Source organism: Suncus etruscus, chromosome 4 (genome assembly GCF_024139225.1).
Source record: "Suncus etruscus isolate mSunEtr1 chromosome 4, mSunEtr1.pri.cur, whole genome shotgun sequence".
NCBI classification, from domain to species: Eukaryota; Metazoa; Chordata; class Mammalia; order Eulipotyphla; family Soricidae; genus Suncus; species Suncus etruscus.
The window spans coordinates 50,793,215-50,818,732 of NC_064851.1; the positions used below are offsets into that span (position 1 = coordinate 50,793,215).

Below are 25,518 nucleotides of genomic sequence, written 5' to 3' on the forward strand. Positions count from 1 at the left end.
TGATGCAAACTTTATACTTAGGAAAGTAGTAAGGGACAAAGATGGACATTTTGTATTAATCAAGGGATATGTACAGCAGGAAGAAATCACCCTCCTAAACATATATGCACCGAATGAGGGGCCAGCAAAATATTTAATACAACTGTTGACAAATCTGAAAAATAATATCAATAACAACACAATAATTGTGGGAGACCTCAACACGGCATTGTCAACACTAGACAGGTCAACCAGACTGAAACCCAACAAGAATATACTAGACCTGAGGAGAGAAATGGAAGTAAGAGGCCTAGTAGATATATACAGGACACTCCACCCCCAGAGGCCTGGATACACATTTTTCTCTAATGTACATGGGACATTCTCTAGGATAGACTACATGTTAGCACACAAAACATATCTCCATAATATCAAGAGGATAGAAATTTTGCAGGCTGCCTTTGCTGACCACAAAGCCCTGAAATTATATATAAACTACAAAGGGACACAGAAGAAAAATTTTAACACCTGGAAGTTAAATAGCCTCATACTGAATAATCAGTGGGTCCGAGATGAAATCAAAGAGGAAATCAAAACCTTCCTGAAAACAAATGACAATGGAGACACAAATTATCAAAACCTATGGGACACAGCAAAAGCAGTACTGAGAGGAAAATTTATAGCTTTGCAAGCACACATCAGGAAAGAAGAAGGGGCATACCTGAATAGCTTAATGACGCAGCTCATAGAATTAGAAAGTGCTCAACAAAAGGATCCAAAAATAGGGAGGCAGAAGGAAATAACAAAGCTGAGAGCAGAAATCAATGAAGTGGAAACCAGAAAAACCATCCAAAAGATCAACGAAAGCAGAAGTTGGTTCTTTGAAAAAATAAACAAGATTGATAGACCACTGGCAAAACTAACAAAGAAAGAAAGAGAGAGAAACTTGATAACTCGTATTAGGAATGAAAAAGGAGAGATCACTACTGATATGGTAGAGATTCAAAGGGTAATCAGAAACTACTTTGAGAAACTCTATGCCACTAAAAATGAAAACCTGGCAGAAATGGATAAATTTTTGGAATCTTATAATCTTCCACGATTGAATGAAGAGGATGTAGCATATCTAAACACACCCATTACTATTGAGGAAATTAAGAAAGTAATCAAATGTCTGCCCAAAAACAAAAGCCCAGGCCCAGATGGATTTACTAATGAATTCTTTCAAACCTTTCAAGAGGAACTACTACCAATCCTGGCAAGACTCGTTCATGAAATTGAAAAAACAGGAAAACTTCCAAATAGCTTTTATGAAGCCAACATTACCTTGATACCTAAACCAGACAGAGATGCTACGAAAAAAGAAAATTACAGACCAATATCGCTGATGAATGCAGATGCAAAGATCTTCAACAAAATCCTGGCAAATAGGATTCAATGCCTCATTAAGAAGATCATCCACTACGATCAAGTAGGTTTCATTCCAGGAATGCAAGGCTGGTTTAACATCCGTAAATCTATCAACATAATACACAACATCAACAGCAAGAAAAATAAAAATCACATGATCATATCAATCGACGCAGAGAAAGCATTTGACAAGGTCCAACACCCATTCTTGATCAAAACTCTCAGCAAGATGGGAATGGAGGGAACCTTTCTCAATATAGTTAAGGCCATCTACCACAAGCCAGAGGCAAATATTGTCCTCAATGGAGAAAAACTGAAAGCCTTTCCTCTAAATTCTGGCACAAGACAAGGCTGTCCTCTCTCACCACTCCTATTCAACATAGCACTGGAAGTACTCGCTATAGCGATTAGGCAAGAAAAGGATATCAAGGGAATCCAGATAGGAAAGGAAGAAGTCAAGCTCTCACTGTTTGCAGATGACATGATACTCTACTTAGAAAACCCCAAAGACTCTATCAAAAAGCTTCTAGAAACAATAGACTCATATAGCAAGGTGGCAGGCTACAAAATTAACACACAAAAATCAATGGCCTTCCTATACACCAATACTAATAAGGAAGAAATGGATTTTAAGAAAACAACTCCATTCACTATAGTGTCACACAAACTCAAATATCTTGGAATCAACTTGACTAAAAATGTGAAGGACCTATACAAGGAAAACTATAAAACTCTGCTCCAAGAAATAAGAGAGGACACGCGGAAATGGAAGCATATACCCTGCTCATGGATTGGCAGGATTAACATCATTAAAATGGCAATACTCCCCAAAGCACTGTACAGATTTAATGCGATCCCCCTAAAGATACCCATGACATTCTTCAAAGAAGTGGACCAGGCACTTTTGAAATTTATTTGGAACAATAAACACCCTCGAATAGCTAAAGCAATCATTGGGAAAAAGAATATGGGAGGAATTACTTTCCCCAACTTTAAACTTTACTACAAAGCAATAGTTATCAAAACAGCATGGTATTGGAATAAAGACAGGCCCTCAGATCAGTGGAATAAGCTTGAATACTCAGAGAATGTTCCCCAGACATACAATCATCTAATTTTTGATAAAGGAGCAAAAAATCCTAAATGGAACAAAGAAAGCCTCTTCAACAAGTGGTGTTGGCAAAACTGGGTAGCCACTTGCAAAAAATTGAACTTAGACCCCCAGCTAACATCATGTACGAAGGTAAAATCCAAATGGATTAAAGACCTCGATATCAGCCCCAAAACCATAAGATATATAGAACAATACGTAGGTAAAACACTCCAGGACATTGAGGCTAAAGGCATCTTCAAGGAAGAAACTGCACTCTCCAAGCAAGTGAAAGCAGAAATTAACAGATGGGAATATATTAAGCTGAGAAGCTTCTGCACCTCAAAGGAAATAGTGCCCAAGATACAAGAGCCACCCACTGAGTGGGAGAAACTATTCACCCAATACCCATCAGATAAGGGGCTAATCTCCAAAATATATAAGGCACTGACAGAACTTTACAAGAAAAAAACATCTAATCCCATCAAAAAATGGGGAGAAGAAATGAACAGACACTTTGACAAAGAAGAAATACAGATGGCCAAAAGACACATGAAAAAGTGCTCCACATCACTAATCATCAGGGAGATGCAAATCAAAACAATGATGAGATACCACCTCACACCCCAGAGAATGGCACACATCACAAAGAATGAGAATAAACAGTGTTGGCGGGGATGTGGGGAGAAAGGAACTCTTATCCACTGCTGGTGGGAATGCCGTCTAGTTCAACCTTTATGGAAAGCGATATGGAGATTCCTCCAAAAACTGGAAATCGAGCTCCCATACGATCCAGCTATACCACTCCTAGGAATATACCCTAGGAACACAAAAATACAATACAAAAACCCCTTCATTACACCTATATTCATTGCAGCTCTATTTACCATAGCAAGACTCTGGAAACAACCAAGATGCCCTTCAACAGATGAATGTCTAAAGAAACTGTGGTACATATACACAATGGAATATTATGCAGCTGTCAGGAGAGATGAAGTCATGAAATTTTCCTATACATGGATGTACACGGAATCTATTATGCTGAGTGAAATAAGTCAGAGAGAGAGAGAAAAACGCAGAATGGTCTCACACATTTATGGGTTTTAAGAAAAATGAAAGACATTCTTGTAATAATAACTTTCAGACACAAAAGAGAAAAGAGCTGGAAGTTCCAGCTCACCTCAGGAAGCTCATCACAAAGAGTGATGAGTTTAGTTGGATAAATAACTACATTTTGAACTGTCCTAATAATGAGAATGTATGAGGGAAATTGAGAACCTGTTTAGAGTACAGGCGGGGGTCGGGTGGGGAGGAGGGAGACTTGGGACATTGGTGATGGGAATATTGCACTGGTGATGGGTGGTGTTAAAAAAAAATTTTGTTAAGTAAATTGATTAGTGAGCACTGTAGAAGGAGTCTGCACTTTGAAGTATGATATCATTTGCTGTAAAGGAACAGGTTTTCTTTAAATTAGTTTTAAACAGGAAAACAGTGAGGCAGAAAAAAAAATACAAATGGCCAAAAGGCACATGAAAAATGCTCCACATCACTAATCACCAGGAAGATGCAAATCAAAACAACAATGAGGTACAATCTCACACCACAATGATTGGAACACATCACAAAGAACAAGAACAATCAGTGCTAGTGGGGATGTATGGAGAAAGGAAGTCTCATTCACTGCTGGTGGAAATGCCATCTAGTCCAGCCCTTATGGAAAACAATATGGAATTTCTTCAAAAAACTGGAAATTGAGCTCCCATTTGACCCAGCTATGCCACTCCTAGGGATATATATATATATATATATATATATATATATATATATATATATATATATATATATATATATATATACACACACACACCCTAGGAGCACAAAAATGCAATACAAAAATCCTATATTCACTGCAGCACTATTTACAATAACCAGACTCTGGAAACAATGAAGATGTCCTTCAACAGATGAATGGCTAAAGAAACTGTGGCACATATACAAAATGGAATATTATGCAGCTGTCAGGAGAGATGAAGTCATAAAATTTTTCTATACATGGATGTACATGGAATCTATTATCCTGAGTGAAATTAGTCAGAGGGAGAGAGAGACACACAGAATAGTCTCACTCATCTATGAGTTTTAAGAAAAATTAAAGAAATTGAAGTAATTCTTAGAGATGAGGCTGGAAGGAATGGCTTAAGATATGAAACTCACCACAAAGAGTGGTGAGTGCAGTTAGAGAAATAACTATGCTGATAACTATCATAACAATGTCATTGAGTGAGGGATGTAGAAAGCCTGTCTTGAATACAGGCAGGGGTGTGGGTAGGGAAAAGATGGGGGCATTGGTGATGGGAAGGTTGAATGGTGAAGGAAGGTGTTCTTGTAATGACTGAAAACCAACTACAATTATGTTCATAATCATGGTGTTTAAATAAAAAATAATAATAAAAAAAAAGAAATAGCTCCTGCCAGGCTCAGGGAACCATATTGGCTGCCAGGGATCAAACCCAGATTCGTCCCGGGTTGGTCACATGCAAGGGCAAGTTCCTACCACTCTACTATCATCACTCCAGCTCCCAAGTTTAGTCTTAATAAGATTAGTTTCACTAAAAAGCTTTTGCATGGCAAAAAGAAACCTTACTTAACACAAAAAGACAGTTAACAGAATGGGAAAGAATCATTTCACTCGACATATCAAATAAAGGGCTGACATCTAGAACATACAAAGCACTCAGAAAGCTGAGCCCCCCAAAACCAAATAAAGCCATAAAAATGGGGAGATGAAATGAATAGTCATTTCTCTGAGGAAGACAGAAGGATGGCAAACAAACACATGAAAACATGCTCACCTTCACTCATCATCAGGGAGATCCAAATCAAGACAACAATGAGGTACCACCTTCCACCAGTGAGGATAGTTCACATCAAAAATAATGTGAACAATCTGTGTTGGCGGGGATGCGGTATGAAAGGCACTCTCATCCATTGCTGGTGGGAATGCCCCCTAGTCTAACACCTATGAAGAACAGTCTGGAGAGTGCTCAAAGAACTCAAAATTGAGCTGCCATTTGACCCAGCAATTGCTCTCTTAGGTATCTACCCCCAAGTTGGAAGGACATTCATTCCAAAGTATGTGTGCACCCCACTATTTATCGCAGCACTCAGTATAATAGCCAAGTCCTGGAACCAACCACGATGTCCAACAACAGATGAATGGATCATTAAGATGTGGTATCTATACACAATGGAATACTACATGGCAGTCAGAAATGATACAATCACAGACTTTGCAGCAACGTGGATGGACCTAAAACATATTATGTTAAACGAAGTAATTCAGAAGACGAAAGATAAACACAGAATGATAGCACTATTCTGAAGCACCTAAAACATACACCTTATAGACAACTAATACTCAACAATCAAATAACAGTGTTTAACAGGGTAGAAACTCCAAACACTGTACTAGTCAACATATACTTGGGAGCAGTGTCCAAAATACATGAAAAAGGAGCAACTCAAACTCTTGACTACACATTATTCCACAAAGGAACCAGCAACAGCAGAAACAGCAGCATTGAGAGAACAGGTATGTAATCAGCCTTCTACTACAAAGGCCCATAATAATCCCTTAGGGATCTTATACAGGATCACAGGTAAAGTATACCATGGGAAATCACTGACTCCAATGAAAACATCTCCTAACCCTATGTTTTAATGCCTTAATCTTACTATATTTAAAAGAACTTCTCAGCTTTTCTATCCACAGGCATTCTTGGATACAAAGGGTGGACAAACTAAGATGGCATCTCGGGGCTCAGTCACACGAGATACCATACCCAGCTTGCACTACAAGAATGTCCCGAGAAAACTCTTTAACATACACTTTATCTCTAGGTTATACCTTCTTTTAGGATTTGAAGCACGTGACCAGTCAGACACCTGAGGCAGCAACTGTGACATACAGACTTATACAACAGGCCCTACTCATTAAACACATTCAAGCAAACTAACATTCCCTTGCTATTTTCTCCTCTCTTCTCACTACTTTCTTTTTTATTTTTTCTTTTCTTTACTTTTCTTCATTTTCCGATTTTCTTTCCTCTTCTCCCTTTCTTTCTAATGTATTTTCTCTTTTCATCCTTCCTAGCCCTTCCATATACTTTCCCCTTTCCCCACTTTGGAAATCCAACTATCCCTTCACCCCTCAATCCCATCTAGACCTCCCACTGTATTAAAACTCTTCACCCTCAGTTCTTAATCCATTAGGCATCAAGACTGACCTCTTTCCCCAATGAACCAGTACCCAGCACCCAAGCGAAGGGACACCCAGTCTAACCCCACACCTCATCCCCTGCAAGAAAAGGCAATCAACTCCCCTTCGGACTCATGCTGCGCGATTCTCCTACTAACTCCCCCTAACATGACTGTTACTTGAAACCGGACTTCGCTCTAAAAGTATCCCCAATGCAAGAGCTCTTCCATGACCTCCCTGCAGCAATCTTTTACCAATCTCAAGAAGGTCAGGGGCTGTGATGGAAAGGTGCCTGGGAACCCACACACCACAAGAAAATCCCAAAAGACAATGGGGAAACCTAAACTTCCAACGTAAGTATAAGACCTATATTACACCTGCTTTCCCCCAAAAGTAAAGTAGTCTCTTGCATCACTTTGTTCCTTTAATTACTTTGTTAATTCATTTTTTAAAATGTTTGTTCTACATATACATAGGTGAGCACATATATTTTATTCCTATTTTTATCTTTTTTGTGTGTGTGACCTGTTTCTGTTTTCCTCTCTGTCCACCCCCAAATGCACCGACAATATAATGTAGCACCATTTCTACCTGCAAAGGCACACAAATAAAAGGGAAAATCCTGCATATAAAAACGAGCTCTTATCTACTAGGGTTAAGAACTCATACTTGTTTACAATACAGGGATATCTCCCACCTTGAAAATATGTCAAGACTGAACTTCACTGGATCTCAGATGCCAGCACCCTTCTGCCTCTCTACTCTGCTGTCCTGCATTTTCGGCCTGATTTCACCCTTGGTGCGGCTCATTAGCCAGCCTGCCTTCCTGTGAGCTTTCTGGGGAGTCTGCCATCCCATGAGCCTTCCGTGGAGGTGAGTCGACACGCCCAGAAAGGGAGGAGCCACTGAACTTCGCTGGATCTCAGATGCCAGCACACTTCTGCCTCTCTACTCTGCTGTCCTGCATTTTTGGCCTGATTTCATCCTGGGTGCGGCCCATCTGCCAGCCTGCTTTCCTGTGAGCCTTCCGTGGAGGTGAGTCGACACGCCCAGAAAGGGAGAAGCCAGAGGAGCACGGTTGCTCCGCTCCCCTTCGCGACAGTGCACAGCATTTAGCCGATGAATACAATCACAACACGTAGAAAAACACGCAGTACTAGTGTGACAATGGGGAAACAACACGGGCCAGTGCCAGACATAGAGAATGAAGATGGCAACTCTGATGACATGAACATGACCAACCACCTAGTCAGTCTCTCAGATAAGGAGTTTAGAGTTGCAATATGGAACATGTTCAAAGAACTCAAACAAAGTATAGAAGAAAAAACTAAAAAGAATCAGGAGAATATGAAGATAGAAATGAGAAAACTCCAAACAGAAATTTCAGATCAAATAACAGGTCTGAGAAACTCAGTAGATGAATTGAAGAAAAACATGTTTGAGATTTCCCACAGGTTAACAGCAGCTGAGGATAGAATCAGTACACTGGAAGATGAGATACATAACAATTACATACAGCAGAAGAAATTGGAAAAAAGCCTCAAAGCAAATGATCAAACAATGGAAAAATTACTCAAAGAATGGGAACAGATGAAAATAGACGTCTATGATAAGCTCAACAGAAACAACTTAAGAATCATTGGAGTCCCAGAGACTCAGGAAGAAAATCTCCAGGAAGAATCAACAGTCAAGAACATCATTAAAGAGAAACTACCAGAGATAATGAATACATGTGATCAAATCCTGCATGCCCGAAGAGTGCCAACTAAAAGAGACCCCAGAAAAAACACCCCAAGACACATCCTAGTCACAATGACGAATCCTATAGATAGAGACAGAATTTTGAAAGCGGCAAGATCGAAAAGAGAAATTACATTCAAGGGAACATCCTTGAGATTTACTGCAGACCTGTCACCAGAAACACTCAAGGCCAGAAGGCAGTGGTGGGACATAGTGACAAAACTCAATGAAATAAATGCTTCGCCTAGAATACTGCACCCAGCAAAACTCACTTTCAGGTTTGAAGGAACAATACATAGTTTCACAGACAAACAACAGCTCAAAAACTTCACAGACTCAAAACCATTCTTAAAAGAAAAACTGAATGGCATACTTTAAGACAAGGCTTACCAACAGACACACCAAACTTTAATATAAAGATGGCACTAACTCCCAGGACAATTCTTTCTCTCAATGTCAATGGACTAAATGCACCAGTTAAGAGACACAGAGTGGCTAAATGGATCAAAAAACTCAATCCAACCTTCTGCTGCCTACAAGAAACGCACCTGAATAGTCAGAACAAACATAGACTCAAAATAAAAGGCTGGAGGAAAATCATCCAAGCAAACAACACCCAAAAAAAAGCAGGAGTGGCCATATTAATATCAGATGATGCAAACTTTATACTTAGGAAAGTTGTAAGGGACAAAGATGGACATTTTGTATTAATCAAGGGATATGTACAGCAGGAAGAAATCACCCTTTTAAACATACATGCACCGAATGAGGGGCCAGCAAAATATTTAATACAACTGTTGACAAATCTGAAAAATAATATCAATAACAACACAATAATTGTGGGAGACCTCAACACGGCATTGTCAACACTAGACAGGTCAACCAGACTGAAACCCAACAAGAATATACTAGACCTGAGGAAGAAATGGAAGAAAGAGGCCTAGTAGATATATACAGGACACTCCACCCCCAGAAGCCTGGATACACATTTTTCTCTAATGTACATGGGACATTCTCTAGGATAGACTACATGTTAGCACACAAAACATACCTCCATAATATCAAGAGGATAGAAATTTTGCAGGCTGCCTTTGCTGACCACAAAGCCCTGAAATTATATATAAACTACAAAGGGACACAGAAGAAAAATTTTAACACCTGGAAGTTAAATAGCCTCATACTGAATAATCAGTGGGTCCGAGATGAAATCAAAGAGGAAATCAAAACCTTCCTGAAAACAAATGACAATGGAGACACAAATTATCAAAACCTATGGGACACAGCAAAAGCAGTACTGAGAGGAAAATTTATAGCTTTGCAAGCACACATCAGGAAAGAAGAAGGGGCATACCTGAATAGCTTAATGACGCAGCTCATAGAATTAGAAAGTGCTCAACAAAAGGATCCAAAATTAGGGAGGCAGAAGGAAATAACAAAGCTGAGAGCAGAAATCAATGAAGTGGAAACCAGAAAAACCATTCAAAAGATCAACGAAAGCAGAAGTTGGTTCTTTGAAAAAATAAACAAGATTGATAGACCACTGGCAAAACTAACAAAGAAAGAAAGAGAGAGAAACTTGATAACTCGTATTAGGAATGAAAAAGGAGAGATCACTACTGATATGGTAGAGATTCAAAGGGTAATCAGAAACTACTTTGAGAAACTCTATGCCACTAAAAATGAAACCCTGGAAGAAATGGATAAATTTTTGGAATCTTATAATCTTCCACGATTGAATGAAGAGGATGTAGCATATCTAAACACACCCATTACTATTGAGGAAATTAAGAAAGTAATCAAATGTCTGCCCAAAAACAAAAGCCCAGGCCCAGATGGATTTACTAATGAATTCTTTCAAACCTTTCAAGAGGAACTACTACCAATCCTGGCAAGACTCGTTCATGAAATTGAAAAAACAGGAAAACTTCCAAATAGCTTTTATGAAGCCAACATTACCTTGATACCTAAACCAGACAGAGATGCTACGAAAAAAGAAAATTACAGACCAATATCGCTGATGAATGCAGATGCAAAGATCTTCAACAAAATCCTGGCAAATAGGATTCAATGCCTCATTAAGAAGATCATCCACTACGATCAAGTAGGTTTCATTCCAGGAATGCAAGGCTGGTTTAACATCCGTAAATCTATCAACATAATACACAACATCAACAGCAAGAAAAATAAAAATCACATGATCATATCAATCGACGCAGAGAAAGCATTTGACAAGGTCCAACACCCATTCTTGATCAAAACTCTCAGCAAGATGGGAATGGAGGGAACCTTTCTCAATATAGTTAAGGCCATCTACCACAAGCCAGAGGCAAATATTGTCCTCAATGGAGAAAAACTGAAAGCCTTTCTTCTAAATTCTGGCACAAGACAAGGCTGTCCTCTCTCACCACTCCTATTCAACATAGCACTGGAAGTACTCGCTATAGCGATTAGGCAAGAAAAGGATATCAAGGGAATCCAGATAGGAAAGGAAGAAGTCAAGCTCTCACTGTTTGCAGATGACATGATACTCTACTTAGAAAACCCCAAAGACTCTACCAAAAAGCTTCTAGAAACAATAGACTCATATAGCAAGGTGGCAGGCTACAAAATTAACACACAAAAAACAATGGCCTTTCTATACACCAATACTAATAAGGAAGAAATGGACATTAAGAAAACAACTCCATTCACTATAGTGTCACACAAACTCAAATATCTTGGAATAAACTTGACTAAAAATGTGAAGGACCTATACAAGGAAAACTATAAAACTCTGCTCCAAGAAATACGAGAGGACACGTGGAAATGGAAGCACATACCCTGCTCATGGATTGGCAGGATTAACATCATTAAAATGGCAATACTCCCCAAAGCACTGTACAGATTTAATGCGATCCCCCTAAAGATACCCATGACATTCTTCAAAGAAGTGGACCAGGCACTTTTGAATTTTATTTGGAACAATAAACACCCTCGAGTAGCTAAAGCAATCATTGGGAAAAAGAATATGGGAGGAATTACTTTCCCCAACTTTAAACTTTACTACAAAGCAATAGTTATCAAAACAGCATGGTATTGGAATAAGGACAGGCCCTCAGATCAGTGGAATAAGCTTGAATACTCAGAGAATGTTCCCCAGACATACAATCACCTAATTTTTGAAAATATGTCATGCAGACCCAACTTAGACCCCAGGTGATTAGACACCATCCGTCCAGCCTGAACCCTGGATCCCAGACATAGAAACGATAAAATTCTTCACAACAGCTACAGGAAACAAACCCCATCCGGGACATCGTTAATACTGCTAGGCCACCAACAAGTGCCAGCTCTAATATGATATCCTGACAACGAGGAAAATGGGAACAACTTGACCTAAGATCAGGTTATCCTACCTCACCAGCTAACCATAAGACAAAATCAGAAGACTTGTCACCCTTTGGTCAGTCCAAAATCTATGATCGCGATTTACAGATGACTGGCTACTAGAACCATGACTGGACTGTATATATCTTGGGACCAATAAAAAAGCCCTAGTCTAGGGTTTGAATTACGACCTGCACAATAATCATGATCCCCAGTTCCAAAGGTCTGCTGAGACAATTGCAATGAAATGGGGCTTCTGGAAACACAATGAAAGACGCTATCCTAGGTTCCATCCTAGGATCAGTGCAAAGACAAAGACCACCAACCACAGAAGATGGATTAAAATGACACTGAGGGAACAGAACTTCTAGAACCACAAAGAAAGACTTCATCATAAATCCCACTCCTGGACCTGTGCAGATACTGAGATCTCTAGATACAGAGGTCTGATTTTATCACCCAGGAAGGAGCAGAAGTCTTCCAAACACCACGAAAGCACCACTGGGAGAGTAAATGAACCTGAACGGAGTCTATAGTTAATCCCATTTTTTAAATTTTTATTTACCTATCTACTTCTTGTCAATTTCCTAGTTTTGGTGTGGTTATTGAAGTTGTTGTCCCCATTTATATTTATGTTTTTTTCCTTCTTTTCTTTTCTTTCTTTATATGCCCTGCCATGTTTTTTATCTCAAGACCATGGCTTTTTTTGTGGTGCTTATCGTTGTTATTGTTGGAGTGCTCAATGGATATTTGACACTTCTTTTTGTACTGTTGGGGTTTTTCACCTTATTTTTCTCCTTCGTCTCTCAACCCGATGGTGAGAGCCTCTAGAAGGATTCTGCCCATTTTCGGCGTATTAGACTTTTACCCCAGTTTATTACTTTTCTCTTCTTTAAACAAAACCACATAACTTGAACTAGCTAGTCCTGCCTCCCAGTTACAGGGAAGACTAAGGGAGGCACCAAGACCAAACAGGTGCAAGAATACTAAGTAGTAAACCAGGTACAGAGGGGACCACATTTTCTAGCAGCCGTGGGGGTGAGGGAGGAGGATATGGGAGTTAGGACAAAAATGGGGTGTAGGGAGGACAAATTGGTGATGGGAATCCCCTGATTTTATGTAAATATGTACCTAAAATATTATTGTCAACAATATGTAAGCCACTATGTTCAAAATAAAATTATATTTTAAAAAAGATTAGTTTCAAATGGTGGACCCCCCAAAAGGAAATAAAGAATCATTTCCCCAAATATAGTGGTGAATCAGACTATATAAAATAAATAGAAAGAAACTGTGAGGAGTGGAGCAATAGTACAGTGAGTAAAGTATTTACCGTGCATGCAGCTGACTTGGGTTTGATTCCCCTAGCCACAACAGGTTTGGTCCGAAAATGAGAGAGAGAGAGAGAGAGAGAGAGAGAGAGAGAGAGACAGAGAGAGAGAGAGAGAGAGAGAGAGAGAGAGAGAGAGAGAGAGAGAGAGAGTAAAAACTAGACAAGTAGAGATCCCATGATAATAGGACAGCTCAAAAGTGAGTAGGAAAAGGGGGTTACAGAGTTACAGAGGGTAGGGCATTTACCTTTTATGTGAAGACCTGGGTTAGATTCAAGGCAACCTGAATGTTCCCCACTCACATACCCAAGCCTGTCAGGAATACTTTTTGAACTCAGAGCCAGGAATAACCCCTGATCGCCACCAAGCATGGCCTCAAACCAAACCAAACCAAAACAAAACAAAACAAAACAAAACAAAAAAAGGTGAGTAGAAAACTCACTGTCTCTGAGAAATATGGTTTACCTCAGGTGAGGAGATTTATGATCAAGTGAAATAAAAAGTTATAGCACATCTCCATGGTAAGCAGCTTTTGCCCGGATAATGTTCAGTTGGGTACTCCAACCTTTCTCTTCTGCACTCAGTAGTTAATGGGTAAAAATCCTAGAAAATTTAATAATCAGGGATAAAATACCAGTCCTCAAAAGCCTTGAGCATAAACTCAGTGAAATTTGAAAAATATTCAAATAAAAATTGAAGAAACACATTTACTACTCTTTTATAACATTTAACTATACTAGTAAGTAGTGGGGACTATTACCAAGGGAGGGTAGGCAGGGTATGCCAACTCCAGTGTATACTACTTAGGCAAACTTATGCAAACTTACTAGTTCTAAAACCTTTTCCTCAGAATAGAGCCATTGAATTTTTTAAATAAACAAATGTTAAAGTCTATCACCATCAAATGGCCTTGTGAGAAATGTTTAATGGCCTTGCAAGAAATGTTTTATCTTTAAACTGAAAATTATTCTTTTAAAAATTTTAGATTTCAAAAGTTAAAATGTATGAAAATATGTAAATTCATTTTTGTATAAAAAGTTATGTGCTAGATTAATTTTGGAAAATGTACACAAAGGGGAATTTTAGGAGTTTTCAAAGGACAGAAAAGCCAAAAAAAATAGAGATTATCTAGAAAGCAGAACATAATGATAATTATTTAAGCTCACTGTATAATGCTAATAGAGTCAGTTTACTATGCTAAGATACAATTTGAACTATGAATGTATTTAATAAAATAACTGAGTTTTATATGTTAAAAATTGGGATTAGGGGCCAGCGAGGTGGCGCTAGAGATAAGGTATCTGCCTTTCAAGCGCTAGCCAAGGAAGGATGGCGGTTCAATCCCCTGGTGTCCCATATGGTCCCCCCAAGCCAGGGGCAATTTCTGAGCGCTTAGCCAGGAGTAACCCCTGAGCATCAAATGGGTGTGGCCCAAAACAACAACAACAACAAAAATTTGGGATTAATCAGGGGCTGATAGTAATAAAAAGGCTGACTAAGAAACTCTGGACTCTCCTTCACACTTAATATTTGTATCAATTTTCTTTATCAGATATTAAAAATTGAGTGTTTCATGGACCCTCGTTTAGTTCAAAATCAGCTATGTTGATATAGATAGAAATGTTGGAGAGCCTCTCGCCATAAGTCTCACTCTAACACAGCACCACAATTGGGAAAAACCCTTCAACTGCCTGCTTCTCCCAGAGGAAAGAAATATTTGGACAAAACACCTTCATCCTAACTTTTCTATTGTCTACCCAAGGGACTGTCTTGAATTTGTATGCCACTGAGAGATAACAAAAATCATTATATTTTAGATACCTTGTATCAGCTCAGAACAAAAATGAAGTTTTGAACTAGCAAAAAGTATTAGAAATTCCTAGCAATTCCGGCCATATTAATTGGTAATATTTTTCTCCTTAATGTGACTAATGCATGAAGACAGTTTGTTTTCTATTGTACCAATACAAAGAAAAAAGAAAATGATTAAATGCACAATTAAAAAATAATATCTTTATTTAAACATCATAATTTCAAATATGTTTATAGTTGTGTTTCAGTCACACACACAAATAAAAACACACCCCATAATTAAAAAAACTCTAAAACTTGATGTTTATTTAATTAAAGGTACAAAAGATACATGACAGACCATTCAAAGTCATCAACGTATAAACCAACCAGTTCAGGAATATAAAATATGTACTAAGGATTTTTAAAATAAACAAAGCAAGCAATATTTAGAAATTAAGAAATTGAACAGAGTGGTTTAACAGATTGCAACACTCAGACAATGAATCAATGAACTTCAAGACAGATCATCTGAATTTATCTAGTTAAGGAAAATAGATATATAAAATTATTATCAAAATAATTAATTTTAAGAGACTAATGGGGGCTGGAGAGATAGCACAGCAGTAATGTGTTTGCTTTGCATACAGCCAACCCAGGACGAACTGTGGTTCAATTCCAGGCACCCCACATGGTCCCCAACCCTTCCAAGAGAGATTTCTGAGCCCAGAAGTAACCCCTGAACGCTGCCGGCTGTGACCTAAAAACCAAAAAATAATAAAATAAAAAAAGACATGAAAAAAATTAAAAACAGTATAGGCATAATAGAATTATCAGAGAGAGAATTGTGAGAAAGCAAACTATTTGTTAAAATGGCTGGACATTTTAAATCTGAGAAAAGAAATTATATACTTATCTGATTAACTTAAAGAATAGTAAACAAGGAGCATAATCACCACATGCTTTTTCAACGTGGTTGCCATCCAAAATCTGTGGCTGCTGGTGCTGAGAACAACTCCAGCCCGAAGAGCTTGTAGAAGTTATGTTAACTAGGTGAAATGGCCATGCCCATGAAGGGTGGAGCCAGAGGAACATGGCAGCATTCCCACCAGCAATTGCTATATGACCCAGTAATTCCCCTTTAGGTTATATATCCCTAGAACAGAAAAACATTCATTCAAAAGAATGTATGCATATCACTATTCATTGCAGCACTCAGTACAATAGTTAAGACTTGGAATTAAACTATCTACCCAACAACAGATGAGTGGATCATGAAGTGTTGCAAGTCAGCCCCTGAAGAGGTTGACTGATGGAGGGATGGAGGATGAGGCCTTTCTCCTCCAGCTCGGACCACGCGTCTGTTACCCTGTTCAGTCGGTGGTTCTGAGGTGAATGCAGGGGGAAGAAAGCCAACAGGCAGCCAGGCTTCCGAAGAAAACAGCCTTTATTCCGTGAAGAGAACGAAGCCAAAAGGCCTAAGAATAGGCCACAGGAAAAAAGCCCCCCAGCTTCCACAGATCCTTGTTTTTATGCCCCAGAGTCAGGTACCAACCAATGGTGGGATCAGGTACCACCCAATGGTGAGAGCAGAATCAGGTACCACCCTAGGGTGGGAGCAGAATGCCAGGTCACAACCTAAGGTAGGGCACAATCACCGATCAGGGTAGGTCAGTAACATAATAATCCCATTAAAATGTTTATATACACAACAATGAAGGAATTATGCCACCATGCGATTTGAATCAACATGAATGGAAGTTGAAGATATCATGTAATGAAGTAAGCCAGAAAAAAGGATTAATACAGTATTATATCACTTATATGTGATATTTAGAATAACTACACTAAACGACACACCTGCCTAACTGGTAGTTGTCCTAAACACTATTAGCCCCAGAGTATGGTGAGGAAAAGCAACTGAGTGGAAGAGGAGAAACACAAACACTCATATTCTCTTCTATACTTCAAAGAGACCTTCAGCAATGGATATAGCTGTTTAGATTGAGCAATTGCTCAATCATCTATTCTTTATAGATGTCTATAATAATGTTTTAATGCTTTTATCCACAGACACTGGTGCAGAATTCATTTGGAAGTCATGTACTCCCACTACAGTACTCACTATAAGAAGTTCAATATCTTAGTTTTATTATTTCTATAACTCCTAGATCTTTCTGTCCACAGTGGTACTTGGAGATATAGGTTGGTTGCCCTAGTTCCACACTGCAATGCTATACTATATTAGACTCAGATGGTGCTCATTTTCTACTTATTTATGCTTTAAAACATAATCTAATACTATGTCCCAACTTAACACTTAACCAATTCTTTTCTAGCCCCTCACTCTTTCACTCCCTATCTGTTATTTCCACCCATGTAACACTTTTTACCTTCCATTCTTAACTGGAAATTGAGCTACCATATGATATAGCTATAGCTCTCCTAGGGATATATCCTAAGAAAACACAATACAAAAATGCCTTCTGTGCACTTATATTCATTGCAGTGCTATTTACAATAGCCAGAATCTGGAAACACCCCAAATATCCAACAACAGATGAGTGACTAAGGAAATTGTGGTACATTACACAACACAATGAAATACTATATAGCCTTCAGGGGAAAATGAACTATTGAAATTTTCTTATAGAGACATGGACATGGAAACTATTATGCTGAGTGAAATACAGAGAGATAGAAACAGATGTCTCATTCATTACGAGTTTTAAGAAAAATAAATGACAGTATCATAGTAATACCCAGAGACAATAAAGATGAGGACTGAAGGACCTGCCCATAATAGATGCTTACCACAAAGAGTGGTGAGTACATTTAGAGAAATGACTACACTAACAACTATCATGACAATGGTAGTGAGTGAAAGAAATAGAATGCCTGTCTGGAATACAGAGGATGGGGGAGTATTGAGATGGGGGACATTGGTGGTGGGAAGGTTGTATTGGTGAAGGTTTTTTTTTTCATAACAGAAACCAACTACAAACATGTCTGTAAACATGGTGCTTAAAGATATAAAAAGAATTGTATACAAAAGAAGACTTCATAAAAGTCAAGATGTACTATAATTTAATCCATTGACTATTCATCAATGGTCAAAATGGATTATAATTTAACTATCAAAGTCAAAAGTAAAAGTTTAAAAGCAGTAGGAACATATATCCCATTCATGAGATTATATGGATTTTTCAGCAGAAAATTTTTATACCAGAAGTGAGTGGAATGACATATTTCCATGCTAAAGAAAAATTGCTGTATAAGATCATTTTTTCTTTGGAGGGATAAAAAGAGTTGGGTTACACCTGATAGTTCATATGTTTGCTCTTAACAGTGTTCAGGGGATTGTGTCATATAGTGCTGAGGATTCAACTACTTAATTCATTCAAGGCAAGTATTTAAATCTTTTTTTTATTTTATTTTATTTTATTTATTTATTTATTTATTTTTTGGTTTTTTTGGGCCACACCCGGTGATGCTCAGGGGTTACTCCTGGCTATGCGCTCAGAAGTCGCTCCTGGCTTGGGGGACCATATGGGACGCCGGGGGATCGAACCGCGGTCCGTCCGAGGCTAGAGCAGGCAAGGCAGGCACCTTACCATTAGCGCCACCGCCCGGCCCCTATTTTATTATTTTTATTTATTTTATTGTGAACAAAGTTTATAAAGTGAATTACAAATCTTTCACAGTGATATTCAAGGGACATAGTAATAGTGAATGAGGGGTATTCCACTCCCTCCACCCCTGTTCCCAGCATGCATCCCACTTCCCCCTCCAATACCCCCCGTAATACTAGTGCAACTGTTTCCCTCTCCATGTACAGCTTGATGTAGATTGGGTATCTTTTCTGTTGTCGTTGACTTTGGATTTCTTATTCAAGTCTGATCATTTTTTATTTCCACCAAATGGATATTCAACTGTCTGGTCTTGGTACCATCCATTTTTCTCCCTCCAACTCTGATGCTGATCAAGGTGATTCCAGTAATGTGGCTCTATTGGAGGTATAAGATGGGATATGGGAGGAGTCCATCTAGGTGCTGTAAATATTCATTTGATAGAAGAAAGAAGAAAAAAGAAAAAGTAACAAAACAAAATGAGGCAAGACAAAACCAAAACAAATCAAAACAAAACAAAACATCAATAAGGGAGAAACAAAAAAAGTACAAAAAGAATTAAGAAAAAGAATAAACCAAAAACCAAAACTATCAGCTACAAAAAAATACTGTTTTTCTTTCTAAATATCACTAATCCTGACAAAACCTTCATTATAAAATGAAGAAAAGAAAAAAATTCAAACAAAACAAACAAAAGTTGGGGCTGGAGCAGTTGCGCAAGCTGCAGGGCATTTTCCTTGCATGGGCTAACTTAGGAAGGACTTGCAGTTCAATCCCCCTGGCGCCCCATATGGTCTTCCAAGCCAGGAGCTATTTCTGAACACATAGCCTGAGCGTCACCAGATGTGCCCCCCCCAAAAAAAAACCCCAAACAAAAAACAAACAAAAGTTGAGGGAATTCATCAACACTAATCTGATCTTACAATTTGAAAAACCATGCTAAAAGAAGTTACTCCAGTTTAAAAAAATAACAAGAACAAAATAACACATAAATGCAGCCAAAATACTGGCATATGTGACCCAACTTCCCCCATAAACAGAGATCTAAACAGAAGTTAGAGTTGAAAGGTAGAATAATCAAACAGAAAAAAAATGATATCTCATGGTTGTCATGATTTGAATTTCTCAGTGATAAGTGATGCTGAACTTTTCATTCCCCCATTGGTAACTTACCTTCCTCTGGTGTTTATTTTCTCTCCTCATTTTTAATAAGGGTTTTGAAATATTTTGTTAATCTTTGTGAATATTATTGATATTCTGGGTGTCAAGCCTTTATTTGATGTGTTGAATGCAAATCTTATTTCCTTTGTGTTTTAGTTTTAGTCCATGTTATTTTTACCACACAGAAATTTTTCAATTTGCTGTATTCTTATTTGTTTATTTTTAATTCTTTTGCCTTTGCTAGTAGATCATTGAAGACAACTCTGAGGCCAAAAACTTGGAACATTCTATCTATATTCTCCTCAATGTACTTTATAGTTTCCAATAGGATCTCAAGGTCTTGATCCACTTTGACTTTTATTCAAGATATGAGATCTGGATCTAGTTTTAATTTCTTACATTTAATTATCCAGATTTTTCAGCACCATATGAAGAGGCTATCTTTACTACTGTAGCAGAAGCCTCATATCCTAATCCCTGGGGGAATTGGGGAAGGTAGGTCTGGAAGTGACACTGACACAGGAAATAATCCACACAAGTTAGGGAAATAAAACAGATTCAGGCATTCCATCACAAGATATCTGCCAGTAGTCAAAAAAGGAGGCAGATAGGCAAGACAGGCAAGACAGCAGGCAGACAAGCAAGTTATGGGCCAAAACTGGAAGAAATCTCTCTGATCTGAGGTCTTTATTGGGAAGAGTAAGTCCATCCTGGATACAGGGCCAATTCAAAAGTCCTTCCAGTCCAGGTGAGACAAGCACATGTGAAAAAGAAATATTCTGATTAGAGTGAGAACCAGTTACTCTAACTATATTTCATATTTTAGCTCCTTTATCAAAATTTAACTATCCATACATACAGAGTTTTGTTATTGGGCATTTAATTCTGACCCACTTATCAGAGAGTCTATCTTGATTCCAGTGTCAGATAGTTTTGATCACTATATCTTTATAATACAGCTCCAAATCAGGTAATGAAATACCTCTGCATTTCCTATTTTTCAGTATGACTTTTGGGTATATGTAGTCTCTTTTGATGACATACAAACTGTATTATTTAGTTTTGTAAGTCCTGGAAACATGTTATCTGACTTTGGATTTGGATTAGATTGAATCTTAGGTAGGATAGTTATTTTAATAACATTTATTATTCCAATCCATGAGCATAGAATACTTTTCAATTTCTTTCTTAATTCATCCAGCTAATATATTCCTTATTATAAGGGAGTTCATTCCATTGACACTGAGATTATTTTTACGTAGGATCAGCTCATATTTCAGTTGGTTGACGTTTTCTCCCAGTGATTGCCTTAGTTCCATGTCTTTATGTGGCACATAAATTTAAATTTCTACATGGAAGAGGATTGAGGCTTTATCTGAGACCAGTTATTTACCAGCACTAGTGTTTCTGTCTGCCAAAGTAGACAGGATAAATTATTATTTTTTTTGTGTTCTTAAAGATTTGAAGATACTGTGATTTGAGCTTCAATTGGCTTACCAAGTGATTATCAATTAGCTGAGATCTGAAGTTTCTTTATATGTCAGCAATCTGTTACTCATAATCTGTTAATATAACAATTTTTGTGCCCTTAAGAAGCTATTTCAGTGTTCCTGCAAGTGAATATCTAGTCATTCATTTGTATGGAGGATAATTATCATGGTATTTTAGGTAAGATACCAAAATCATAAACACAGAGCTAGTGAGATTGAGGGGTAAAATTGTCACATATACACCTCAGCAGTAAGGGTGCTTCCTTGATACAGGGGACCTAGAGAGAAGTCACACTCAGTGCAGGGGCAGCACAGAAGAAGAAACCCAAAATTTCCATATACCCATTTACTTTTTTTTGTCCCCCAATTCACAATACAGACCAGGCAAAGGGCCTAGGTTGAGGTGTATATGGGGTGCATTTACTGAACCTCTTCTTTCTATACAGTCAGTGTAAAGAACACAGCCTGTGGTAAGAATTGAGATGCATTATCTTTTCTTTTTTTATTTTTAATATATATATATACATATACATATATATATATATATAAATATAAAAATCCTTCACTAGTGCAACATTCCCATGACCAATATCCGAAGTGTCCTTCCTCCCCATCCCACACCAGCCTGCATTTTAGACAGGCTTTCTACTTCCTCATTCAGTCACATTTTGTTATGATAGTTCTCAGTGTAATTATTTCTGTAACTGCACTAAATGATCCCTGTGGTGAACTTCATGTCAGGAACTGGACCCTCCAATCCTCCTCTATTTTGTCTTTGAGAATCATTACACAAATTTTTTTCATTCTGTGTTTATCTCTCTCCCTCTGACTTATTTCACTCAGCATAATCGATTCCATATACATCCATGTATAGGAAAATTTCATGACTTCATCTCTTCTGATGGCTACATAATATTCCATTGTGTATATGTATCATAGTTTCTTTAACCTATTGAGGGTCATCTAGGCTGTTTCCAGAGTCTGGCTATTGTAAACAATGCTGCAATGAATATAGGTGTGATAAAGGAATTTTTGTATTGTATTTTTGTGTTCCTAGGATATATCCCTAAGAGTGGTATAGCTGAATCGTATGGGAGCTCAACTTCCAGCTTTTGGAGAAATCTCCATATTGCTTTCCACAAAGGTTGGACCAGACGGCATTCCCACCAGCAGTGAATAAGAGTTCCTTTCTCTCCACATCTCTACCAGCACTGCTTGTTTTCATTCTTTGTGATGTGTGCCAATCTCTGTGGTGTGAGATGGTACCTCATAGTTGTTTTGATTTGCATCTCCCTGATGCTTAGTGATGTGGAACATTTTTTTATGTGCCTTTTAGCCATTTGTATTTCTTCCTTGTCAAAGGAAGAAATACGCTTACGTTTTTTAATTAAAAAATTCCACTTATTTCATTCATAAATATTTATTTTGCATCAATATAGAGTAGGGGAAAGAAGAAAAAAAGACAAAATAAGCAAATAGTTGTCATGCCCAAGTATGTTATATAGTAATAATTTGATCAGTTGAAATTTCTTGGATAAAAAAATTGTATCAAAACAATTTGTCAAAATATCCATTAATACACTGATGTGATTTATATAAATTCAAAAATCTCCTTTAAAAGACTGTCAAATCAAAAGCCTTAAAATAATGATTGAGAAAAAAGTAAGCATCATAAGCAAGTGCTTGGAGACAGTAAGAGGTTTTTAGAATTTTGTCTTACATACAGCTGACCTTGGCTCAGTTCCCAGAACCACATGTTTCTTTGAGTGATATCTAAGCAAGGAGTCAGAAGTAAGCCCTCAGTACCTTTAGTTGTGATCCAAACCTTCCCCCAGAAAAGTGCATAAGTAAGAATCCTATAAATAGGTGGGCAAATTTAGTACATATATTAAACGATGAAGCCTTATGATAATACCCTTGTAAATTTTGGTGATATTGAGTCTTATAAAATTAAAACTTTACCAATGGCTTTAACAATTAAAAATTTGAATGTTTACAATCTTTCCACAAAGGAAACACCAGGCTCTATGGTTTGGCAGGAGATTTAATAAGCTTTCAAAATAACAGGATGATTTCATTCATTTATGGAATCTTTGAGAGGACAGAAAGAAAGAAAATGTCACTAAATCATTTTATAGAGATAAAATCTTGATACCAAAACAACAGAAATATGGTATCTAGAAGAAAAAATTTAGGATGGTCTTATGAGCATATGTGTAAATATTCTAAAATAACATATTAACAAATAAACTTAGTCGTGTATAGAAAATATATCATAACCCAGCTGAGTCAAGAACATAAGCAACTTAATTCTAGATCCAGTTTAAATGGAATTTGTCAAATGATCTGTTTAAGAATAAAATGATATAGTTCGTTCAATTGATAAAAGGAATTTGATAAAAATCAACAAAAAGTTCTCATAATGGGACCCAATAAGGAATATCTATCAAAGACAAAATAAATATTGTTACTAATTGAGAAAAGTTAAAGTGAGTATTTCCTTTAAGATCAAGGGGCAGACTATTTCACTCTAGTGGAGAAACCCGAATTTTTTCTTGAACACATATTTCTCTCTTTCTCTCCTATCACATAAATTTCTTTCAGAAGAATTGTATTACTTCACTAACAATTATACCTTTGATCAATATTTCTATTGATATAATCAATATTTGTACACAGTTTAGAAGTTAAAGGTCGGGGCCGGGCGGTGGCGCTGGAGGTAAGGTGCCTGCCTTACCTGCGCTAGCCTTGGACGGACCGCGGTTCGATCCCCCGGCGTCCCATATGGTCCCCCAAGCCAGGAGCGACTTCTGAGCGCATAGCCAGGAGTAACCCCTGAGCGTCACCGGGTGTGGCCCAAAAACCAAAAAAAAAAAAAAAAAAGAAGTTAGAGGTCATAAAAAGTATAGTGACAGGAATGAGATGTAAAAGTAGATTATAAGTGAAAACATTGCATATTATGTCATGTATAGAGAAAAGAAGCTACATGATATTAGAATAAAAAGGTTTAAATACAGAATAGATATACAATAAATAAAAAATAACTTTACTTTCTATAAATACATCATAAAAGATATTTTAGTAAGAGGCTGGAGAGATAGTATGGAGGTAAGGCATATGCCTTACATGCAGAAGGACGGTATTTTATTTTAGTAAAAACAAAGCTGTATAAAATACCTAGGAAGAAATTTACACCCACTCAAATTATAGTGCCCTTATGAAACACAAAATATATGAGAGGACTAAATGAGCAACTTTATCCACCATACTGGTAAAGAACCAAATATAATACAGATATTAGTTTTGTCTAAACCTAGGGATTCTATATAATGCTTCAAAATTTCACTATAATCCATAGCAAAAATTGAATTTATGCTCCTAGAATTTATACTAAACAGCAGAGTACTATATATAGCCAATATATCCAATTAAAGAAGAAAATAAGAATTTCTATTTGTGAATGGATATACATGGAAAAATGAAGCAACAAAAAGGGAGAAGATATCTATAATACATGTAATCAATTGCACATTTTATATTGATTTCTTTGTCACTAATATGGTTTCTTCTATAAATTTTCTAAAAAGTGGTAAGAAAAAACTAATTTCTATAAATTCAATACAAATAGGTCAAAGATAACAACAGAACTTCTTCACAAAAGATCATACAAATGTGAATAAAAATGAAAGATGTGCAGCCTTAATGGCCATAATTAAAAGTTATATTAAAGTAAAAATGAGACATAACTTTATACTCACCACACCAAAAAATTACTAAAAGTCCGACGTCAAGCTTTGATGGCAATGAAAAGCAAGCAGAATTATACATTGCAGAGAGGATAGAAATATGTACAAGCAAGTTTGGAAAGTAATTTGGCATTACACATGTTGAACATGCCTAAACAATTTAACACAGCATTTTCATCATTCTAATGGAAGCAGACAAGGTATGGGATTGGAGACTAACATAAATATACATTTTAAAGTATAAAAAAGTACAGCATTTAGTAAATTATGTGCACGAGTACTAATTTGTTCATGTTATATAATTAACTTACATACATGTACTCTTTTCCTGTTACTGAGACATGAAATAGGATAAGAACTGACTCAAAGTCTGTGATTCAGGAAAGAGATACCCTAAGAAGCCCTGAAAATTGTTTCAGTTCATTAGTATGTTCTTGTTATGGGAACTGGAATGTTATGTTTCTTTAGTTTTGTGACAGCTCCTGGAAGGTCACAAACTTCTTTCCCCAGTTCTCATGATAATTTAC

The 25,518-nt window shown here is 37.3% G+C and overlaps 1 non-coding gene across 1 annotated transcript; it reads right to left on the reverse strand.

The window, feature by feature from the left end:
* Positions 1-21,599: 21,599 nt before the first annotated feature.
* LOC126007824 (small nucleolar RNA SNORA51) lies at positions 21,600-21,732 on the reverse strand. Its single transcript, XR_007495305.1, has one exon. It is a non-coding gene; the product is annotated as a small nucleolar RNA SNORA51 (small nucleolar RNA).
* Positions 21,733-25,518: the final 3,786 nt, after the last annotated feature.